Source organism: Alligator mississippiensis, chromosome 7, assembly GCF_030867095.1.
Source record: "Alligator mississippiensis isolate rAllMis1 chromosome 7, rAllMis1, whole genome shotgun sequence".
Taxonomy (NCBI): domain Eukaryota; kingdom Metazoa; phylum Chordata; order Crocodylia; family Alligatoridae; genus Alligator; species Alligator mississippiensis.
This window is the reverse complement of record NC_081830.1, coordinates 21,990,771-22,008,895: the sequence shown is the minus strand read 5'-3', so window position 1 is coordinate 22,008,895 and position 18,125 is coordinate 21,990,771. Positions and strand designations below refer to the sequence as shown.

The following is an 18,125-nucleotide window of genomic DNA, read 5'->3' as shown; positions in this document are numbered from 1 at the left end:
CTGCCTTCATCTCGCTCCTAAGAAAAAACAATGCGCGTTGCATAGGTTTCTGGAGAGAATGAGAGAGCTGGGAGAGACGTGTGGTCCACAGACGTTGGGAGGGCTGGAGTTTCTCTTTAGTTCCGGAGGGAAGAGGGACAATGAAGTGGGTAGGAGAAAAAAGAAACTGTGTGTGTGTGTGTGTGCGCGCATGCGCCTGCACGCATACATGTGTGCATGTTTGCATGCATACCGAGTGCATATAGCAAACCCTGGCTGTCGTTCTAATATGGTTTATTCTGTTCCTGGCCAAGCCTTTCATCGTCCACATGTGCTTGTGCCTGGGAGACCTTTTGCCGCCCACAGTGCCTGGGCCCAACTGCATTGGTAAAAGGGCCTCATTTCTCCGTCCCTGTGCCTAGCGCATGATTTAGGGGGGACAAGGAAGGGTGTCAGCAAGGTTGGCTTTAAATCCACTTTGCACTCCTTGGTGTCTCAGGCTGAACTTCACCCAAGAGTTGTGAGGACTGACACTTGCCCCTACCACGTGTTGTAGTGTTACAAACACTCGGCAGTGCCATACCTGGCGCCTGTCCTGGGGGCTCTGCAAAATGCTGCCTCCCAGCCCGATGGAGATTCAGATGATACACTCACTTGCAAAACTCCCAGACTGTAAAACCATTTCAACAACAGCATATTTACTGAAAAGGCCAGGCACTCTGTGCCTTGGAGTGAAAGGGCAGCACTTCTTATGGAGTGCCTGCTACAGCTTATTCTTCCCTGACTTGTAATTAATACTCCCAGGTAATTATACTCCTGAGCATTCGAAAACACAGCTACTCAACAATTCCTCCAGGAAACAGAGCGCCACTTCAGATGATAAGGGTAGATCTAGTATACTGTGTGGGGCCTTGGGTGAATCCCACCTGCCAGTTCTCAGGTACTGCAGAGAAGCAAGGGGAGCAGGGGGCAAGGGGGCCAGAATGGGACTGCTGGGGCTCTGCAAACACATGGGTGAGATGGAAGTGATTATCATCATCATCCTCTAATCAGCAGAGCTGAGCCAGTGGGAGTGGGGAAGCAAAGCTGCCCATCCAGAAAAGCTGCAGTAAGTTGCTGCCTACCATGGGTGAGGGGGAGGTAGGGAAGTGAGTGGGACTTGCAACCCGGGCCTTCCAGGCTGCCCATGTGCACTCCCCTTCTCCAGAGGTGGCATGCAGGGCCCAAGACTTGCAGGCCAAAGAGCCTTGGAGGAGCGTCCAAATTAGCCCTGTTGAGCTTCACCCTCTGCCGCTTAAAAGAGTGGGATGGGAAGAGGTTTCCTGGGTTGGGCAGTCTCATTTTTTGTCCATCCTACTCATAGCTGACCAGGCTCCTGGTCTGGCTTGCATTTCATGCTTGACCAGTGGTGGCTTGGCTGTTTTTTTTTTTGAGATACTTTGAAAAGGAGAAGCAGGTGCATTGAGGCATCTTTTACCAGCACCTAGAAGATCCCATGCTCTGTCCCCGGTAGCACTTGGCTGTTCTTTCATTGCTCCCTGTGGACCATCAGTGAGTCCTGCTGCACTTGCACCCCAAGGAAGGAAGTGAACTAGGAGGCTGCAGTGAATAGGCATGCAAGTTAGCCTCAGCTTGCTGCCATGTGAGAGATTGCTCTTCTCTGGATCTCAGACTCCGCAACAGCTGCACAACAGCAGAAACATACCTATGCCACTTGAGCGAAGTCAGAGGTTGCCTTTTTACCGCCCAATAGCCACGGAGATGAGGAGAGGAGGAAGACATGGCAGCATCCAGAGATCGCAGCTCGGTAGCCGTCAATTGCCATAGAAAAGTCAGCACGTTCACACCATTCCTGTTCTGTGATATCTAGGATACCTCAGCCTGTCTCTGTCTGATGCTGTCTGTCCATCCTGCTCTCATTGCTAATGGTCCTCGTTCGTGTCTTGTGCAGCATCGAGTGTGTCACCGGCACTCAAAGAGATGTCTGTGGTTACCCATCAGAGCCCTGTGGCAAAAGCTGGCTGTTTGCTGGCTTCTGTTGGTATAGATGGTTAGCAAGTTGTATGTCCCTGTCCCATGGGCTCCTCTGCCTTTGTGGGTATGTGTTTAGGCTTGGGGCAGAACTGGTGTCTTGTGAGATCTGCCTGGAGGGACAGGAGCCCTGCCAATGACATGTGGTGAATAAATGCAGTGTGCCCCTTCCTGGGCTGCACCAGCTCCCTCCATGCTACTGCCCATGGTTCGTTAGTGAAGGGAGGATGTTGCTGCCCTGTCCCCCATCACACCCACTTCCCAGCACTGCCAGCACCATCTTAGCACTTGGACCAGCAGAATGCAGCCCTTCCTTTTCCTGTGCATGCGTGAGTGATGCTTGTAGAAGCACTTGGGGCTGCATTCAGGGTGACAGACACTGCCACAGACGTGCATGATATGATTATTATCATTATACTGCCAAGGATCCATGATGAGAGATGATTATGACTGCTACTAAGCGGTTCTCGTAACTATGGATTGCAGTCGGCTTAGTGCTTGCTGCCTCTTCCTCTTGGTGGTCGTCTGTCAAGAGGCCGGCTGGAGCAGCCCATGGGGCAGCCCCTGTTCCGACCCTGCCAGTCAGCTGCCCTGATCATGCCCGGCTTGTCCTTCCTGTGCATGTGGGTTTCCTCATGCCCAAATTTGTAGGCATGATTTTCATGCCAAGGAGTCCTTGCTTTCTCTCCCAGAAAGGCATGAGCAGCTGCCGAGTGGGCTTCCCGCAGCACCAGCTGAGATGAAACTGCCTCAGCCCGAACATGGTGGTGTTGCTTCGGGGGGAGTTCGGTCTTCACAGCCCTTTCTCCTCAGGCTGCCAACAGGTGCCACCTGGGCCACGGGCTTTCCTGGCGCGGATACACAATGTGCAGAACCCTGCTGGGATCATTTCTAGAGCTGGGGGAATGCTGCACAGAGCGCCGTGTGATGCTTATAACAGCAGCAATTGCATTTGCTATGGCAGCATCTTAAAGATCACCTGAGATCGGGGCCCGTTGCAACAAGGCACTGCATAAGCACAGATCCTGCCTTAAAGAACTGAGCAGTCCAAATGGGCAACCAGGCAGAGAGGGGCTGAATGCATGAATATTGGGTTGGATTGTTTGCGGTTTTTTTCTTAAGAATTGGCCTGCACCTGTGCTGGTGCCTGTTTTTTGTTCATAGTTATTGTAGCAGCTGGGAGAACTGGTACAATTATCATGAAAAGCAAATTCTACACCTGAATATTTCCCCCAAGGGAGCGTTCCAGTTGTGTAACAGTGGACGTTTGCGACGGGTGCGCTAGCCACTCTGCAGATCAATAGTGGCGCTGCTGTTTGGTAATTGCATGAGCTGCTCGATCCGGGGAAGGGAACAATGCCACCTGATTCACGAAACAAACTGAGGCATCTGGAGTGCTGAATATTCAGAAGAAGCCTTTCATGAATGATCTGAAGGCCCAAGACACTCCCGCTGGAGATATTTGCAAATTACTTTGAATAATTAATAAATCTGAGAACGCTGCAAATTGTTCACAGGCAGAAAAAAGGAGAAATGCACCCAGGTGAAATCTGCTTTTGTACAGAGGGCCTAAGCACCATGTGAGCCCCATGGGGCAGGTTATTAAATGGCTATAGGCCCTAAAGAGGCAGGTTGAGGCTCTGTGGGACTTTCAGGTGTCTCACAGTTAGGAGGCAGGGTAGATTTGCACCTTAGACATCTAGGTACCTTTGAATATCCATTAGCTGCCTCCCTCTAGGCATTTACATAGCTTTAAACATTTGGCCCCACATAATCCTAATCTAAGGATGTAAATGGTTGCCAGGCCCTCTATGGAGAAGTGAATCCCCCTAACGATCAGTATTTTGCATAGGCCACCACACAACGGTCAGGCAAATGCCTGAGGGTCTCGTGGGCTGCAGTGGAGTTCAGACACTGGTGTCCTGAAAGGACCCTGGTGGCTGCAGCCATTCACTTGCTAACACGTCAGTGCCTGGGCTGTGACAGGAGGTTATGCAATCTGCAGAGAGGGGAGCCCCAGAAGATGCTCCGAGCATGAGAGTGAATCAGTCCTGCTGCCTTCATTTTCACAGCAGGTATCATCTCTATGCAGATTGGATTTAAGGTTTTTCCTGGATGCTTCTATTTCATTTAACATGCAAAGGCTAATAATTTGTCACAATTCAATAAAGCGGAGGTTACAAACACACTCACTGCTGTTTATTTAAATGATGGTTTGTTAATTAGCTCCTCTTAACGAGGAGAGAATAAATCAGCTAAAATGTACCAAAATGGCACTGCAATATTTTGCAGATTAATTTCATTTCCCAGTTCAGATGCTCTGTGCAGCCATGCTGTTCTGTGCTCTCAATCCCATCCCAACCCATGGGATCTCATGGGCTGGACAGGGTTGAGCGGGGTCAGAACGTGGCTGGGAGACCAGGGAAAACTCTGGGGCTGCAGCAAGTGACATTTGTGTAGCACATGGCACTTTTCCTTCTAAGTCAGCATTGAAACAATGTCCCAGCATAGGCCAAAGGGCCACCGTGGCACCCCCTTCCAGAGGAGACATGATGCCAAGGACCTGCCCAGTTCTGGTTCTTAAAAATGACCCCGTGCCTTGCTTGAGTCAAAGTGGCCGCACTGCAAAAAACCACTCTAGCTGCACGGTGCAAGTGGAGCAGCAGTTGTGCTGAGTTGCTCTAACCTGCATCTGTACCCCTCTGCATTACTGGTGCGAGCAGCAGCCACACTCCAGCTTCAGACCCTGGTGGGCCAGCTCGCTTGAGTCCAGATCTCAAGCCAGAGACCATGTGTAGATGGGAGTAGGGAGCAGCTTACACTCAAGTTGCAGTGTGAGCTGGTGCCGCAGAGAAAACAAGCCATACGTCGTCATACTTTACAGGCCAAGAATGTGGAAGGTGAGAGTTTGGGGGTGTTGGTTGTTCGAAGGACATGGGCAGACAAGGTTCTTTGGGTAAATGTGATATATTTTATTTGACCAACTAAACGTAGTTGGCTTAATAAAAGATATCACATTTACCCAAAGAACCTTGTCTGCTGAAGGTGAGAATTAAAATTAAGAGCTCTTATCTTCTCAGATATATATGCGTTGCTTGCTTTTATTGCTACACTCCTTTCGCCCAGCCCCAACGTGATGCAGTGGGCCCAAATCAAAGATAGCACGTAAGGTGGGATGCTGCCCCATGCAGGTCTGAAGCTTACCACCATGATTTGTTGGCAGGCAGGAGCTCAGCCTCCCCTCTGAATCAGCCCTACAGCTGTTCTGTCTAAGATGCTACAAAAATGTAGGTCGTGAGACAAGCGGTGTGAATATTGTTCTAAATCATTAGTTCAGGGCAGGTTTGCCAGTTACTGAGCTATTCAGAGCACGGCTGAGATGAACTCTGATTTCATCCAGAAAAAACCTGGCCCAGTGGTATTCTTTGCTCCAGCTCAATGAATTCTGGCGTTTGGGTGCGTTCCAGTACTTAACAGGCAGGAAAGCGGGCAGAAGACTCTCAAGGACCTCTGTGAAATGTGGTGGTGGAGTTTTAATTTAGAAAATGACTTCCTGAAGATAGAAACTCTCTCTCACGGCTGTGCCGAGCACCATGGAGCTTAAAGCAGGGTTGGGACCTCTTAGACGTGCCATAACACAGTGTGATTTTGGTTTGGTCTTGTCATTGGCTCTGTGTCGCACAGAAGCAACTGCTGAATGAATACGTGAACCAAAGAGCTGTATTCTATGCACACCCATCTCTGAAGCGCCAAGACCAAAATAATTAGGGTAACTTTGAGTTGAGGTGGAGGGTGCTTCAGTAATGTATGGGTAAGTAGCTGTACAAGGATGTTGTAATTATTCCTCAAACCAACAAGGAAATTTGTGTTCTGTTGAAAAGAAATCCAAACACATGGGCACCCTTGCACCCTTAACTCTACTGCGTGGCATTGTCACCCAGGAGAAATAGGATTGTGAGAGAGCAGTTCTAGCAGTTGGGTTCTCACATTAGATTAACTGTATGGACTTGTTTGCACCTTATGGTGCTGCCACCCATGCAATAATCCCCCCGTGTGGCTGGCGGGTTTCCTTAATGCCCACCCTAATGATGGCATAGGCAGATAATACAACTCGGCCAAGAGAGTCAACCTTGGAGCTGGCATTAGAACAGGGAGATTGGTGGTTCCTTGTTCTCGGCTCAGACTGGGCATCTTCCTCTCTGTCAATACAACTTGAGTGTTTGTCGGCCAGAAAATACTGAGGGTGTCCATCGGCACAGCAACACGGACAATACCTGTATCCTGGTCAGGTGTTCCTGCAAGGAACAGGGGTACCCATCTCTCCTGGAGCTGTGTGAGGAGCTCAGAGGAAAGAGCAATAGGGGCTGCATGGCTTAGTCTGTGGTTTGTGAGATGGGCTGGGTGTCTGTCCCAGCTGTTCCAGCTCAAGAGAAGCCTGACCTCTGTATTTCCTGTTTAAAAAAAAAAAAGGCAGACAGAAAGAAGACAGTAAAGTTTAAACCCAGGGAGGGAGGCCTCTGTGTGGGAATCTGATCTGAGCCGCCACTGAATCCTCCACGCTGACATCCCGAGACCTTACTCAAGTTGTGTCTGGTCCAGATGTCGGTCCAGATGTCCATGCCAAAGGCCCCCCACCCAATTCCAGGGGGCAGGAGGCGGTAGAGGAGAGCGCCCGGCCTGTTGATTCCCAGGCGTACCTTGCGGAAGAGACTCTAATCAATGATTAATCGGGCATGTGTGGTTGTGTGGGAGAGATTTGTGTTGGAGGAGGGGACTCCTACAGCACCCCGGTCATGAATCATTTGAAAGGCAAATTCGCTTGGTTACCAAGGGAACGGAAGAAAGGAAGGGACTTCCCTTGCCGAAATGACTCGCGCTCTGATGCTGCCGAGAAAATCGCTCCAAATAAAAAAAAAAGCAGCAGCAGAAGAAGGAGTCGAAGCTGTGACTAAGCAGCAGAAGTTATGTAAAGCGCTTGCTGGGAAGTGCAGGGGAGGGAGCCCACATCCTGCCGCCTGCCCACGGGGTGGGGTGGGGGGTGGCACTGACACCCAGGAGGGCCGGGGGCGAGGTGCCTGCCCACAACAAGTAGGGGGGCGGGTGCTGCCCATGGGGGACCTCACAGGCGTCTGCCCATGGGAGGGCATTTGTGGAAGGCAGTCTGCCCATGCAAAGAGGCCGAGGTCTGTTCTCCCGGTGGGAAAGGAGGCTTCTGTCCAGCTGAGTGCTAGGTCCAACAGGTGTGAGGCCAGCGTGGCCATGCCGAGGGGAGCGAGCAGCCTGGCAGCCAGCACGGCAGGGCTCCTCGAGGGCAGCAGGGCAGCGTGGCGCTGATCGGCAGAGGAATGCAGGTGCGTGGGCAGCTCTCCATGCAGCCCTGAGGCTCTGGCCCACCTGACTGCCTGCGCTCCCAGCCTTGGAAGCTGTGCCGGAAGTGATGGCCTGCAACACATGCCTCTGCAAAACAGCCGAGCTCAGCAGTGCTCAGGACAGCCTCTCTCCATCCCCTGCAAAGCAGCTGCCTTACCACCTCTCTCGGCACTAGTCCGCTGACTCTTCCCCGCTGTATCTCATCTGGCATAAGCGGTTTGTCTTTTCAAGGCCATGCATGGCCTGCACCCGCCCTCCCCATTGCTATGAATGTGTCAGCTCCTACCTCAAATCAGCGCTCATTGCTATTGGCCTGCTTTGTGTTTTTCCCCATGCTGCCCCTCATCCCGGGAAGGAGCTCTCCATACCGACCTCATCCTCTGCCAGCAAATCGCTATCACTGGGGCCTGTCCAAAACGCCCAACAGCAGTTAGGCAGCCTGGAGCGTCGGTACCGCTGCCCATCACACCACGCTGCACTGCTTCATTGTCTCCTTGCGCTCTCTGTCTGTACCCGTCTTCATCTCTGGTCTTCTCCTTTGTTGGCCAGCTCTTTGGGACAAGCGCAGGGGCTGTTTTGGTCCCTGTCTGTGCATCCCCTGGCACTGCGGGGTTCTGCTCCACAAGCAGGGCTCGTAGTCACTATGGTAACACACATAATTCATAGTAAATGCCGGGGAGGACAGAAAGCCCCAATGCAAATGCTCCTGACCTGTGCAGCGTGGACCCAGTGCCAAGCAAAATACTTGGACTACTCTCCTCTTGTAGTATATTGCCTAGCTCTGCCTCGCCCTTTGGGGCAGCCTTGGCATTGTGGGGGGCAGTGCGTGGTGTTGGAAGGAAGCATGCCCTCTAACTGTAGGAAGGCTGTGCTTGCCAAGAAGGGAGACGAGTGGATTAGGAAGGTGCAAGAGCAGGAAATAACTAAGAACGAGGAGGTTTAGAGCTAGAAACCTTCTTGAGTGCAGCCTTCACAAGAGACTGAAATAGTCCCCCCGAGGGTGGAGGTGGTGTGGTGGCACCTCCAAGACTTAAGCTTTGCCAGGCCTGGACAAAGCAGTAGAGAGAATCCCCTTGGAAGCAATTGTGGATGAGCCTGTGCTGTGTGTACAGGGCAGGGCTTACTGTCTGCAATGCCAGGAGAGGGAAAGCCATGCTCTGTCTCCAGAGCAGCAGCAAGAGCGAGTGCCCCATGCAGTTGGCTAGAAATAGAAGCTTCCACTCCAGAGCACGGCAGGGATGTTGCCCCTTTGCCTTTCTGTCCTGCTCCTTCTGCGTTGATGTCTGCCAGGAGTTGGGCAGTGATGTACAGGAAGGAGGTTGCCTGCCCTGGAGAGCGTAGCACTGCTGTCATTCCATCTATATTACAAGGCTCCCTGGCGCAGCTTAGCAAGCGGTTGGGAGAGAGGTTGTACAGGGACTGCCCAGGTGCAGCAAGCTTTTCTGTGTCATGGTGACCTCAAGGTAACCACACCAGCACAAAAATCCTGCCCAGAGAAGACAAGGCCAGAGGACTTGTCTGCAACACATCAGATAATGCTAGGTGCTGATTGCTCTGAGAAGATGGCTCGCAGCACTTCGTGATGCTTGCTTAGGACCGTGGTCAGGCTTGGGCGCGCTCATGAGAGCAGGGGCAGGAGCGCATAGCACCACTCTGACATTGTTAGACATGCCCCATGAGTGGAGCTGGAGCAAGAGGGCAGGGTTATGGTTTCACAAGGTACCCCCTTGCACTGTCTGACACAACGTAGACCTGCTCTTAGTGCCAGAAAAGCCTGACTTAGGTTTGGTTCATATATAATAAACTTGCACTCCCTTCTTTCTGCTACACACGTGTGTTTTAGTGCAGGGGAAACAGGGCCACTGTGGGGGCATCAGGAATGTGCCTCTGAATCATAGTGGACGATGGCGGCTCTGGCCAGGGTTTTGGAGGGGTCTGCAGACACCATGCTTGACCAATACAGAAGAGACTTTCAGGCAAAAGCTATCAGGCTTATCAGATGTCCACCTAGACTCCCATCTTGCCAACATGCCCATTGTCTTCCGCAGTGAATAGCTACTTTGGCTAATTGCTGATGTTGTGTTTAAAGTTTAACCAGGGCTCTCTCCTTCTCCATTTCCCTGCTTTTCCTGTACGATCCTTGCGGGCAAGACTTAACGATGAATTTGTGTGACAACACAATCATTCCCATGGCAACCCATTCTGCACTCGTTGGTGGCCACCCCTTCAGTTGGAGGTACAGCAGAAGGTGCGCTGAATGATTTAAGAGATGAGTTCGAGGCACTTGATTAAGACCCAGCTTAGATTTCACCCACCCGTGAGTCAGGGGGATGGTCAGAGCTGAGAGCAGGGAGCCAGTGCTGGTTCACAGTAGGCAGGTGTAGCACATCTCTGAGAAAAAGCAGAGAGGACTCTAAGCTCTGTGCAGTTCTTTTTGGATAGAGATCATTTTAATTGAGGGTGAGAAAGTCCCTCTTTAAAATCATACTAAGGTTCAGTTCCTCCCTTTTCATCCCCACACGCAGTACAATAATGGGAGGGTTCTGCACAAGGGTCCAACATAGAGGAGGTGACCCAGTTTGTGCAAAGCATGCAAACTGTGCTGGCAGTAGGGAACAATGGGGCCTGGACTCCCCCCAGCATATTGAACCTTTTAAAAAATCTGTCCACACTTGTGAGGTTGGGAATCGGATGATGGAGCTGAACTTCTGTTCAGAAGAACTTGTCCAGACCCATCATGCACGTGCTGTATAGGTCAGCAGAACAAGGCACGGCCTCTCTGGAGCCAGTATTGTGTTAGATCAGCCCTTTGCATCTGCAGGCCTGAGCTCTGATGCTTTCTGCAAACTACGCATGCTTTGGGAGCACTTGTAGCTCCTTAGAAACCCTGTGGGATGGGTAGGCTGATTCTCTAGGGCTTCATGGAAGCCTTGCAGTAAGAGCGAGGTGATCAAGGGCTGCCGGAAACCCCGTGCCATGGGACAGCTGTTAGCGCTGCGTACTCACCGTGTGCTCACTGGGGTCTGTCTTGCCTTATGGCATTGTGATCCATAATTCAGAGAGCCGTGTGGAGCCCTCTGATCCTGCAGCTCAGCGTGCTGGCCTGGGAGTCAGGAGAGACCCTATTTCAGTTCCCTGCTTCTGACACCAGTGTGACTTTGGGCAAGTTGCTAAGGACAATAGTCTTTAGGTGCCTGACAAGAATGAGGTCTGCAGAAGCAGGGGGTATCTTTATGCCATCAGTCTGCCCCTCTGGGTATCAGCTCCCCACCTGCCAGCCAGGGGTAAGACAACTGCCCTGTCTCCCAGGAATGCTGGGAGCATTAACCTTTGCATGACTATGGTGCTCAGGTGCCACAGCAGCGAGGGCAACACACACTGCAACCTCTGAAACACGCAGAAGTTCCTCGGGTCCCTCTGCCTTTTTCCTGGAAGCCCCCAGTGCGCAGCAGGGAGCCGCATATTTCCAGAAAAGGGAATGCAGAGGCAGCTGCGCAGCACAGGAAAGCCCTTTCCGAGCTCCCCCGGTGCCGCAGACAATTGGTGTCTGAACGATTAGTCACTGCGATAACGCCGAGGCTTCCCTCCTCCACAGCAAAGCCTGTCCCCCCACACAGGAAAACCAGCTGAATACTTAATTGGAGTTCCTCACACCTACAGGGGTATAGCCTTAAACGAAATGACAGAGTGATCAAAGCGCTGGAGTCAAAACCTGGGAGCTGAGGGTTGCTATGGAGTTTCTGGCTTCTGCTTAAAAAAAATAAATAAATAAAGCAAAAAAAAAAAATGTAGATGGTTACGGGGGAAACACAAGATGGGAAAGCATGAGACCATCTTGGGAAGCTGGGACCATCTATCCAATCCTTGTGCTTGTATCTGGCTGGATACTAGTGCTCTGAGCTCTCTGGGTGGTGGGGTCTCTCTGTTTCTTTAGGACCCTAGTCATGCCCCCATGGTGCCAGGCTCTGCAGAAACACTGAGCAAAATGAGGGGGCTTGTTCCACAGAGTTTTCAACCTCAGCCTGGAGTTTGCATGCAAGAGGCAGTATCCACTAGCTGTGGGCGGGAGGAAGGCCCTGGCCCCCCACCTGCTGTGTGGTCTTGAGCAAGTCATACCCTTCCTCTTACCTCTGCTCCCGTGTATGCCATATGGGCATCAGCTGGGTACACTGTCAGTTTTTCAATGCTGTTTGCAAAGAGCCGCGAGACCCAAGGTGCTATTTAAATGCTAGATGTGAGCTGTAAGCAAGCATGGTTCTCCCCTGTCGCTTCCATCCGGTGATCTCCCCAAACAGATTGTGCACCTCTGCACACGAGGTTTATCTCAACACCTCTGTTTTATCGCACGAGAAACTCAAGCACCAAGAGGGGAAGTGATCTCCCAAGGCCGTGCTTCGAACTCCTGGCAGGAACAACATCCAAGCCTCAAGCTTCCAACTCAGGGCTTCAGCTCTTCCACAACTCTCCCTGGCCATGAACACACACCCTCATTCCCCTTTGCCTTCCAGTGCAGGCCTAGGCTACATCAGGCTTGGGACAGAGGGAGAGGCACCGCCAGAAAACACAGTGAGTGGAGCTGGTTTGTTCCATGAAAGGATGCCCACGTACTAAGCTGTGTTAAGCAGGGATTGCGATCAGAGCATGGCAAGGCCATCACAGGACTTCTTGCCTTGATTCTGGCTGCAGGTACTTTACCCAAAGGAATCAGAACTTGTGGTAGAGGTGATATCTTTTATTAGACCAACTAGATTTTTGCAAAAAAATGTCTTTACTTGCAAGCACTTGGGCACTTCTTCAGGCATAGGAGAAAAGATTGTAACAGTTCTCCCAGGTAGAAATGAAGGTACCAAAAGGATTCACTCATCCACAGCTGGAGGGCAGTCACTTGTGGGTAGCACATAACTTCACACAAAAATGTTGCACGACAGTTAGGCTGAGTAAGGAAGGCTCCTGCGTCCTGTATAAAATCATAGGGATAATTTAGGGAAACAGAGTAAAACCACTTTGCTTGTGGTAGCTGCTTAACACTCCCCACCCTGGCCTGAACCTTGAACGGGAGAAGATGCCTTCTCTTCCCAGCACTTCCTTCCAACTCAAGGTTTGCTGCTGAGATCTTCCAGACAAAGATACATCTGCATCACCGCCAAAAATGCGACCACATTTCACATTGATGTGCCCAAGCTTGCTGTAAACTAGCTGGCTCCGTGCTGCTACAGTTACGTGGTTGTTGCTACCCAAGTTACATTGCTCCAAGCTATTATTGGTTTCTGAGTTGAATCGTTTAAAGTTGAGTCAGGATGGCCTCCATGAGCTGCAGCCATACCTTTGGCTACAGGGCAGGTCCTAGTCCGAGGTCCTGCATAGTTCGCAAGCTCTGATAGGAGCAAGGCCAGCCCAAAAGCTGCCTTTATGTTTTGTTTCTACATCTCTGCTGGAGGGAAGAAGGGAAGGCTGCTGTGCTACTTTCCTGTTTACTTTTTAATGTAAGTGGATGATGAATATTTTTAGTGGTTTGTTGCCTCCCTGGTCCCTGAGCAGATAAGAAATGCAGCAAGAGGAAGGGATCCTTCTCCCACTCTTACACAGCCTCCAAAGGATTGAATATTTAATTGGATTCCCTTTCCTCCTACAAGGTTATCCCTAGCAGTGGAAACCACCTCACAGTCTAGTCTTGGCTCCCCTCCCATCTGCAAACAGGGAAGCTTTAAAAGTGTCTCCACCATTCAGAAAAGATTTCTCTACAGAGCCAGGCATGCCCTTCCTTGTCAAACACCTGCTGGGGGAAACCTACTGGGGACCAGCATTAATAAAGCTGCTCATGTGCCTGCCTCCTCAGTGCTAAGGAGAGAGTTGAAATGCAGTCCCAAGCGCTTGGGGAAGACTGATCTTGGGGTCCCAAAGTTGTTTGGGTAGGACCTTACAGCTGCAAGCCCTGAGCATCTGTAGAAAGGCCCTCCTTGTGACCATGGCAGCTGCCCGTGTTTGCCTGATCCTTCTCAGCATTAATTATTTTGGTAGCTAGCTTCTGGGGCATCACCCAGGTCAAAAGTACAGTTCCCCGCACTGCCAGGATCCCAGGCCCATGCTGTCCATTTGGTCAGGGTTCACTAGCCTGGAGGTGGTACAAGGAAAGTTTAAAGAAAGGATTAAGTTCCCATCTGCAATGTACAATGCGGATTTTCAGGTAATTAGAGATTGCTTTCTCCGGGGCAATACAGCACACTGAATTGGATTTAGTCACTGAGAGAAATACACTTCCAGCCAAGTCCCTGTGATATTTTTGCCCCTTTCTGCATCTCAGGCTGTCAGACTGCACAGGAGGCCATCTCTCCAATTCCCTCATTTATTTTTTTCCCTTTCTCAGGGTATCATTGCCATAGCAATTAGCTGGCTGCGGGCTGAGGTCTATGGATGCACAAGCTGTTCGGGCCAAATTGTTCAGAGGCCTTATCTGTTCTAGGGCTTCTGGCTTAAAATTTCCTACCCCCATCGCAGCTTTGCCCATGGAAGCAATAGGAGTCACTTGCACCCCGGGGGCCTTGAGATTCTGAAAGCGCTTCCCACCCTGGTGCGAAATACCCCAAATTTCACTTTCACTGGACACGTGGCAAAAGGCATCTCTTTTAAGAGCCTCTATGGAAGCCTTGATGGTATGTTGCCCACATGAAGAGTGGCAATATCAGGTTGACTGGCCTATCAGCTGAATTCATGGGAAGAAGGTTTCAGTGCTGCTGAGATTATTGCACTTATTATATGATTAATGAAGTGTTGTTGTAGATGTACTGTTGATATTATGGTGCCTTGCATCTGGGAGGATTGTCTTATTATTGACCATCTAAGAGAATAATGGAGAAGACTGGGCAATGGCAATTTACCCAACACATTAGTTAGATTTGACTTGTAGTACCTTTCCAGAACTCAATCTAAAGTTACCCATCACTGTGGTATCTGAGCAACTTTTTAATCTGCTTAGAGCCATGCAAGGGATGGAAGTTCCATTTTGTCAAGGATTTTGAGATATCAGAAACTGGCTTTGTTCCAGCTAGCACAGAACCCCCACATTTCCTCTTCTGCTGCAGAAAAATTCACATTGGATGGATTCATTAACATGTATACTTTCATTTTTATGTTGTTATTTTTTATCTTGTAAACATTTTAAAAATTGCAATGAAAAGGTGGTTTAGCATCAAAAATCCATATGTTACATTCAAAAAATGATACAGTGGGACATTTTGGGCACAGACAGAAGTTACATTTGTCACATGACTGGCCCCTTGAAAGCAGCCTACAGTCATGCCCTGACACAAGTGCTTAGGGGGCTCAAATCCATCCGCCCCCACTCCAGTGCAGGTTGGGCAAATCCCAGCCTAAGCTCCTGCCCCTCCCTTGCCGCCTTCTCATCATGCAGACAGCACAGGAACTGGCGGGGGGGGAGTAGGGCCAAGGACAGAAGGAGCTGCAGACACACAGCTCCTTGGCTGGATGAGCTCCAAAACAGAGCTCAATTGTCCACCCTCCCAACCCAATAGTGAATGTCTGTTGGGTCGGGATGATCAGTCTAACTCAGGGGTGAGCAAAATGCAGCCCGGGGGCTGGATGTGGCCCGCCAGGCCCGTGGGGCCCCTAAAAAAATTTAGAAAATTAATATTAATCAGCCCTGGGCTGCCTATCATGCAGCCCTCGATGCCTTGCTGAAACTCAGTAAGCGGTCCTCTGCCCAAAATAATTGCCTGCCCCTTGTCTAACTCATGGCGCTTTCTGTGAAGCACCATCATTCAGACTGGGGAGCTGCATATTTGTCAGTGCCTTTTGGTGTGGTTGGAGCTTTTTTTCCCCCATTTTTGTTCTAAGCCAAAATTCCAGCCAAAGTGACTGGATTTCGCTGATGGTTTTCATTCGGATAGAGTTACACGTTCCAGTCAAATGGGGTTCCATCAAAGTTTCTCGCAGCAACTCTAACTCTGAGCTAGGGTTAAAGGAGAGGGTACAGAACTAGCCTGTGACCTTAGGACCCTTGTCTGTGCTAGGAGTCAGTGGTAGAGCTGAACAGCTGCTAACAACAGTGGGCAATTGTAGCAAAAATGCCTCATACAAACAAATCTAACATACAGCCTAACCTGCCTGCTGGCCTGAAAAGTCAAAGAGCCAGTTCCTCCATCTGTGCTGCTGCATTGCTGATCTAGCATGTAGAGTAACAGGCCCGCAAGAGTTTGCTCAGTGGCGCTTCATCATTGAATGACTTCATCAGTGAATGTCTGCCGTGTGCTTTGAGATCCCTTGGCTTGCGCTGTTACATGACACAGCTGCTCGTCCTCTTCACGCATGTAACTAAACATGTTAAAAACCAACAGGGACTGGGCACAATATTGTCTGCTTCCAAGAACATTTATGAAGGGCTTTAACAGGATCTGGCTGCAATAGCCACCAAATCAACCCTGCCCCCAGATATGTGTAGGCAGTTTCTGCAGGCTGGTGCGGATGGAGCTGGGGGTGGAATTTGTCCTCGCATGCATGACAGTCAAACCTATTGAAACTCCAGCTCCTCGAGCTCATTACAAGAGAGCTGCCACTCAGCGACCCCAAGGGCCGTGTTCCAGCCTCCAGCCACTGGAGACCTCACCCCAGGCAAACTTTACCTTTACAAGGAGGTTTGTTAAATCCCATTGATCTGATTTGTGAATGCCAGGCACTACTAGAGGAAAAGAGCATTTAATCGATGAAGCTTAAAGAACTGCAGGGCACTGCTGATAGGCTTAAAAAAATTCACCCTAATCTGCTGGCCTCCAGTCAGAGCTGGCTAATTAATATATTGCTAATGATTGTGGATGGAGATCGACAGCAAATGCAAGAGCAATTAATTCTGCATAGCCTGTTACTGTACGACCCTTGTCCAAGCATTGATCAGAGGCCTGGGGATTTTTACTGGGATGGTCTTAAGACTAGCACAGGAAAAGTGACAAGTGAAAAGTCTTCTAGGAGGCAGCATGTTTGCCTCAAGTCCAAGCAACCAGCATAGCAAATATGGAGCCTTTGGAGGCCACTTTTACTCTAGAGCTCCCACTTTCTTCTGAAGCTTCCAAATTGTCGCTGGGTCGTTCCATCACGGACACTGTCATGACCCGCAAATGGCTGTGGGGGGCTGTCTGGGAGCCTGACAGCATCGTGGGGTGCTGGAGGCTGGAGATGGAAACGTCCCATGCGGTCATCCATCCCTTATACTTTCAGGGCAAGATGTTTCCTAGCACTTGCTAGTCTACTCTCAAAGTCCCCAGGCACTGCGGGTTCTCCATGGGTCTCTTTCCTTCAAGCCAATTGAGTTCTCACTATAGGAGCTTTCCCACATGCCCATTCTTTTTTGAGCTCCATCCCTTCACTTCTAGTGAAATCATCTTCTTCCACCATAGGTAATTCCTCATGCCCACAGCCTTTACATGTTTCCACAAGAACACCATGGGCCACTATTTCCTCTGGGAACAAGTGGTGTAAATGCATCAGTTGCTCTTGCAAGGCTATTTGTTGGGCATGAAATTAGTCGTAGACTATAGGGGAAGAGAAATGGGCAGCTCCTTAGGGAAAGCTTCACCCACCCTGATTTGAGTAAGGCACAACATTCTCCTCCACCACATCTCTAACTCAACCATGCACATGCTTCTAGGTCAGCTTTGCCTTCCTATTTCTCAATATCACTGTGTTCGTCTCCTGGCATCCACTCTGGAAAACAGCAGCGCACAAAGGGTTGGCCTGTGTTGGCACTGCTGGACACAGCACTGCATACGCAATTCTGTATAGCGCGGCTCCATGAGCATCTAGTGGCTGGCTGTTCCATTGGCCTTCGTGTGACGTGGACAATGACTGAGGCACTCAACACTCAGTTGCGCTCAACACTCCCAAATGCTTTTATTGGTTTGGGGCCTTGCCTTCTGCCCTGCCCCCTTGCACGTCAGCTTACCTGTCATAGGCCTCGTGAGGGTTAATGTCGAGGCGAGTAAGGAAGAGCAAGGTGCAATCATTTCTGCAGGTGTTTGTCATCTCCAGGGTGCTGCCATTCTGGACACCAAGCATTCACAAACATCCCTGGCAGCACTCCAGCAGATTTACCTCCTCTCTCTTTCCCTGGGGAAGTATGGCAGGCAGAGAGGAAGTTCATTTTATAAGGCACTGAGAGTCTCCCAGCGCGTTGCTGCTCAGCTGGGGGTTGGGGATCTGTTTGCATGGCTTAGGCTGGTCAAGTGAATCCCAGCTCGACTTTTCAAGCATTTTTCTCTCTGCTGTTTATGAAAGAGAGAGAGAGAGAATGAGGTACCAGAGTGAGGAAAACCCTCCACCGGCTTCCCTTGATGAACTGAGCTAATTTCTGTCTTAATGGTTAGCTACCGAGCTGAATCTGAGGCTTCCCTCCTCCACAGCAAACCCTCTCCCACACACAGACAAATAGGCTGAATATTTAATTGGAATTCCTCACACCTACAGGGTAAAGCCTTGTGAGTAGAAATATAGCCCAATGCCAGCTGGCATCCCCGCATTCCACCCACCTTGTCTCTTAAAAAGAAATCCCTCCCCAGCTCCCCCCTCACTCCACACCCACGGGGCTGTGCGGATTCATCTCGGCACAGTTTGAACAGGGCTCTGTAAACTCACACAGGAAGGAATTTGCTCCCCTCCTTCTCTCCTCCCTCTCCCTGTGACCATAACTTTCTTTCCTGTCCCTCCCCACCCCTCTAGCTCCAGCCAGGGCAGATCACAGC

The 18,125-nt window shown here is 50.4% G+C and overlaps 1 protein-coding gene and 1 long non-coding RNA gene across 2 annotated transcripts in view; one reads left to right on the top strand and one right to left on the bottom strand.

Annotated features, from left to right (window-relative positions):
- The window catches only part of PEBP4 (phosphatidylethanolamine binding protein 4), a 154,731-nt gene that overhangs the window by 69,114 nt on the left and 67,492 nt on the right, over window positions 1-18,125 (top strand). The window lies entirely within an intron of this gene.
- On the bottom strand, window positions 4,195-6,708 carry LOC109281951 (uncharacterized). Its single transcript, XR_002088783.2, has 2 exons — window positions 6,590-6,708; window positions 4,195-6,461 (listed from the first exon to the last, which is right to left on the bottom strand). It is a non-coding gene; the product is annotated as an uncharacterized LOC109281951 (long non-coding RNA).